Genomic DNA, 6,000 nt, shown 5'->3' with positions numbered 1-6,000 from the left:
AAGCTCCATGGTTAACACAAGCTTATGAGATTTCACATTTTGTTCGACAACATCAAATATGTCAGTCAATAATAGTGCAAATGCTAACAATTGAGAATACTAAACGTCATCCAACCGTGTCCGCATTTAGCTTAGCGGTTTATAACCTAACATTAGCTTTTGACTTCTGCGGATTGCATTTACGCTTCAACTATTATAAAGAGGTGTTATTATGTGGCGACTCTGCTGCTGAACAAAGTATCATTCACTTGTGGGTTCCAGAGAGAGAAAATCCCATTGGCTTTTTGTCAAGAGAGCCTTTGCAATGTTAACTTCAGGGTCGGCCTACAGAAATACATCATCCCTGCTCCACTCTATTGCTAACACTTTGCCCTGTCAGCTAAAATAAACTCAGATCAGTGACAAATCATACATTCAGCTCTGCAATAGCTAAGCGGAGGAAATAATAACAAACATTCGGATACAAAGGTGCTTATCAGAGCTGACACTCCCTCGTCAATCTTCCAGGAAATGATATGAATGCAGGCATGCCAACCAATAACAAGTGGGGGTTGGAGGCAGAATTAGACTGCGCTGAGAGCCCTGATTATATTTCCCCTCCAGCTGGGGCTATTCATAAAACCCAGGTAATAATATTTCTCTGACATGTCCCACTGGCCTCCGGTCTCGGTATTAAACAGGCTCCCAGTGCCCGCAGGCAATAACTTGGCTTCCTATCTCTCCATCTCTGCTGCTCTCCTTATCCCACACAACATCTGTGACACACACTCACACAGCTCATCAGGAATGTAACGAGCATGGAACGAACAAGGTTAAGAGATAGAGATGGAAGAACGTGCAGATGCTACCATTTTGAATTCTTTCATTCGTTTTTTTATCAAACCAATTTATTTGATTGAGTTCATGTATTTGGTTTTGTGCGAAGGGCTTGTTAGAAAATGTACAACATTTTTTATTTTCTCCGGTAATTATGAACAAGATACTTGTGCGTATGTGATTATAGCAAGTTAAGAATGAGTGCTGTGTGTCGGTTTACATACTTCTCTTAAATGTGCTATTTGGAGAGCACAAATGCATCATTGCGGTCCACATTTTTAGTGCGGAACAAAATAGGCTACAATCAACGCCATTGGCTACGTACCAGAAGTTGTGGGACCAGCTGTTATTGCCTCGGTGAAGACAGCACAATACAAAAAAGTTTGTTTTTTTCACTTTTTAATAAAATTACAACTATACTGTGAAGCCACCATTAATTGTATAAGGTTAATTTAGCAGTCTTTAATGATTTGCTACTGCTAGCGAATGTTGCTAGTTTGCTAGCTAGGTAACCAACCCAGTCCCACTGCATTTCGCGTTATAGTCACATTTCATCTATTGATTCGTGTTCACCAACACGATTTCCCCCTTTTTTTTTCGTGTTACACAGAACGATTTTAAAAGCAATGTATTTCTATTGGTAGTATATTTCGTGCCTGCACCACGTATTTTTGTCCGGTCGGGTCTCGGAAGACCGGAAGCTGTGTGGTTCATAAAAACATGTTCTTACTCAATATCAAGTCACGATTATTGATTTTATTTTAAATCGTATAATGTCTGACTTTTTGTGCCGTCAATGACGAAAATAAATGGGGCTCAGAGGCTCAGAATACTGAAATATGTATTTTTTAAATATTTTTTTCCTTCTAATTTGTTATTCTTTTCTAAATAACACACCGTTATTTACTCAACAATAACACACAATTATCCTTGTTTTTATTTATTTGTTTAATTCTATAATATCGGGCTTTTTTGCCGTCCGTCAGGAACTGAATTTCAAAACAAAGTCAGCAGAAACAGACGTAGGCGATACACACCCACTGAACTGATTACCCAAGATCCTCAGCTATGGTTGAAGCTCGGTGATTGGATGTTTTAGCCGCAATGCAAGTTGGGATATGGTGTTTATGCGATATGAAATAACTATCAACAGAATTGTGTTGCCAGGCAACAGCTTGGGGTGAAAACAGTATTTCCGGTCTCGAAGTTTGCATAGTAATCTGCAGTACTCATCAACTAAAAACATCAGTTTATCCTTACACAACATTGATTGATTTAAATTGTGTAAAATGCTTTTGTGTTTTCCCCCTTCGATTCGGAGAAACAAATAGTTTTTTCTGATTTTAGGATGGCCGAAGACACTACACTACCCATAATCCTCAGTTATTGTTTGGGACTACAGTCCCTTTGCTTGACAAACCCCGTGATTAATCTTCAAGCTCTGAGATTGGATGTTGGAGATGCAGAGTGCCAAGGTTACGCCGAGCGTTAAACAGCTCTTTGAAATGGAATGAAACCACAGCAGACTATCCAAAACTGGACTCGAACGGGTATAAAGTATATTCATTCAACTACGGTGTAGTTATGCAATGATGAAAAACTTGGATCGCAGGTTCCTCAACAGTGCATTACAAGACATCTATCAATATGTGTGTATACCTCCACCATTAAACTGTCATATTCTACACATTTCTTATACTATCTACATACATCTTATAAGAGTATACTTAATATGTATAATATCAGTTAAAACAAGTGCTTCAACATAGTTAACATTGCAGGAAAGCAATATATTAGACGTTAAGTAATTTGTAAGGCTTAATATTTATCTGTAGATACCCCCAAAGCTTTTTTCTTATTCAAAAGAAGACCTTAACCTTAAGTTTTCTTTCATGTTTAAATAAAGGTTAATTCGTTTTTCTGTTTTGCACATCCTCCTATTAATATCTTTGTACAGCCTTCACTAAACTGTTTTATTGTAAAGATCACTTACACTATCTTCTTGATTTTTTATATTCTATATTTCTATCATTGACCTTCTACTTTCCCCCTATTTTGTATTTATTTTTTTCATCAAATATAACATTCAACAAAGAAATGCAATAACGTGCTTTAACCACTAGGCGGTGCGGGTTAAAAAACTGTCAAGTTTATCGTGTTAACACAACAAATTATACTTTTTATTATTAGTGTAGGACACTTATGTATGTATAACATCTGAAGATGTGTAGTTTTATTCATGTTTTCACATAATTTTACAGGGTATTGCTATATTATTTTGTATTTAGCTTTACTTCTAAACATTAATATCTGATTTGTAAAACATCAGAGACAGAAAGGCATATCCGTCATTTAATGGTAAGCTATTGAAATTCTGGTTCCATAGATGTGTCTCCCATCACCCAAAACCCCTGACTATTCTCTCAACTCAGTATTTACATTCTTTAATTCAAAGAAAATCTGTAATATCTTTAAAAACTACAAGTCCCTGTCTATCAGCTGTGCACCGTTACCTATCTACCAATTGGATCAAATATAAAAGTCAGCCGAATTAGTGTTAATACTGCAAGGAGACGTATTGTGTGAAGAGAAATTGAAGATGTTGTTTAATTGCTGATATATGTATGACCCACGTCACATATTCAGTTTCGGTTGCATTTCTTCCAGTTTGTCCAGAAGTCTTCAAATCAGGGCTCCATAAATAAAGAACTACGGCAGATGTGTAATATTTAATGCAGCCGAACCGTGTATTACAATGCCGTTATGTGATGGCTTTCAAAAAGAAAAGCATGTACTCTCGGATTAAAATATTATTATTTTTTATTTTTTTTATGTTTTCCCATTTCATGCCGCATAAACACCATATCCCAACGTGCATTGCGGCTAAAACATCCAATCACCGAGCTTCAACCATACCTGAGGATCTTGGGTAATCAGTTCAGTGGGTGTGTATCTGTTTCCGGTTCTTTTATTTTTAAATTCAGTTCCTCACGGACGGCAAAAAAGCCAGATATTATAGAATTGAACAAATAAAAACAAGGATAATTGTGTGTTATTGTTGAGTAAATAACAGTGTTTTATTTAGAAAATAATAAGAAATTAGAAGGAAAAAAATATTTTTAAAATACAGATTTCAGTATTCTGAGGCTTTGAGCCCCATTTCTTTTCCTCACTGACGGCAAAAAATGTCCGACATTATAGGATTTAGAATACAATCAATAATCGTGGCTTAATATTGAGTAAGAAAAAGTTTTTATGAACCACACAGCTTCCGGTCTTCCAAGACCCGACCAGACAAAAAGACGTGTTGCAGGCACGAAACATACTACCAATAGAAATATGTTGCTTTTAAAATCGTTCTGTGTGACACGAAATGCCGTGAGACTGGGTTGAGCTAACAGCAGGGTTGGTCACTTCCTGAAAGGGCTCAGCCACCTTGTAGGATTTAAATCAACGCTACCCAATTGAAAGTCACACACTGCCCAAGTGTTCACAGTGTAGGACATGGCAGTGTACTCAGGGAAGGATCTCAAATGAGACCCAGCAGAGGCCTTTTTAATGCTACCACTGAGTCATCATATTCAGCAAATAGGCTATCCACACATAAAGAACAAAGACAAGATCTGAAACGGGGGTCTTTTTGTTTTAAGGTGTCTCCAGCCTCACTGATGAGGTCTAGACAAGTCATTAACTGAAGTGTCTGTTTTAATCATCCATGAGACCCTTTTATTTCCTCACTTCCTGCAGTAGTTCTGCACACTTCTACAATGCTATGGATGACAAATCGACATTTTGGAAATGTTTTATCAGCAACAGCAGCAGGCTTTTTATACAGCAGATATGAACTAGTAGGACAAGTGCACTCATTTACATAAATGATAGTTCTGTTATTCAAGAGTCTCAGTTAGACAGTAAGTCAGTGTGTTACCTTCAAATTGAACTTAAGACATGGAAAGTCGTGCACAGGAAAAAATGACTGTCTATGGACCGAGGCTAAAAAATGTATTAAGCAGAATTGTGCCATCACCAACTTCTTTACATTTATTTTTTATTGACACAACAACTGCACTGCTCTGTATGGCTACCATTCACAGAGCAAATAAACACTTATTTCTCCTTACTCTGTCTATTTGTTTGAACACCAGTATGTCTGAAATGAGAAATGTCCATAAATGGTCTTTTCCAATTGTGGAATGAACCAAAACATCCTTATAAAACTAGAACGAGTGGGAAATATATACCATCATATAGAAAGTGTTTCCAGAGAAAGAGACTGAGCTGCCTTTAGAGTACATTGTATAAGGGTCAAAGTAAGACTGAAGCCCTGCCTGTGGCCGGTGGTGAGATGGAGTCATTGTAAGAGATAACGAGGACCAGAGGTGCAGTCGAGCATTAGATAAAACGGAGAAAAAGATTTGTAAGGGAGCTTAGAAAGTAGAAAATAATATTGGAAAAGTTAGAAATGGCAAAGAAGGTTAAGAAAAGTGGAAGAAAAGAGTGGGAGGGGAGTGTGAAGTTTGACAATGTACGATTCAGAAACCGTCTCAGTCAGTCACGGCAGGATGATTGTGTGTGTGTGTGTGTGTGTGTGTGTGTGTGTGTGTGTGTGTGTGTGTGTGTGTGTGTGTGTGTGTACACACAGTATGAGTGTGTGTGTATGACAGCCTGGGAAGAGATTGTGTGAGAGCAGAGGCTAACGCATACTTTAACCTGCCAATGCCAGACACTATACCAACCATCAAAACATGATGAATGTACCAGAGGACAACAACTCCTGTAAACAGAGAGCAATGTGTTTGTCGATATAAATGTGAGTACTTTCTCTGGATTTAGTTAAATGCACAATAACATCATATCTTGATTATTTATGACCTCCCATTTTCGGAATGTGTAAAATAATTTGGAGTCCATTTTTTATGTATGAGCATTATCATCTCTTTCATCGCACCGTCCTCGAGGAACATCATTGAGAGAAATGAGTCACCTTTCTAGTCTATTAAGCTTGCAGCTGCTGCCTGCAGAGATGTTTAATAGCTGATCCAGGAAATGGAGCAGAGGTATAAATATTACAGCTTCGCAAATGAGTAATCCCGTAAAGGGAAACTTCATAAATATATGTTTATTAGTAGAATGAAATGGACATTTGAATGCTTTAATGAAGTGAGATATTTTGCAGTTGTACAT

At 37.4% G+C, this 6,000-nt stretch overlaps 1 protein-coding gene across 2 annotated transcripts in view; it reads right to left on the bottom strand.

The window, feature by feature from the left end:
* mgat5b (alpha-1,6-mannosylglycoprotein 6-beta-N-acetylglucosaminyltransferase B) overlaps window positions 1-6,000 on the bottom strand; it is a 115,609-nt gene that overhangs the window by 3,321 nt on the left and 106,288 nt on the right. The window lies entirely within an intron of this gene.

The sequence above is a fragment of the Notothenia rossii genome (assembly GCF_949606895.1).
Source record: "Notothenia rossii genome assembly, chromosome: 8".
Taxonomy (NCBI): Eukaryota; Metazoa; Chordata; class Actinopteri; order Perciformes; family Nototheniidae; genus Notothenia; species Notothenia rossii.
The sequence above is the reverse complement of the archived record's forward strand: the minus strand, read 5'-3'. Positions and strand labels throughout refer to the sequence as shown.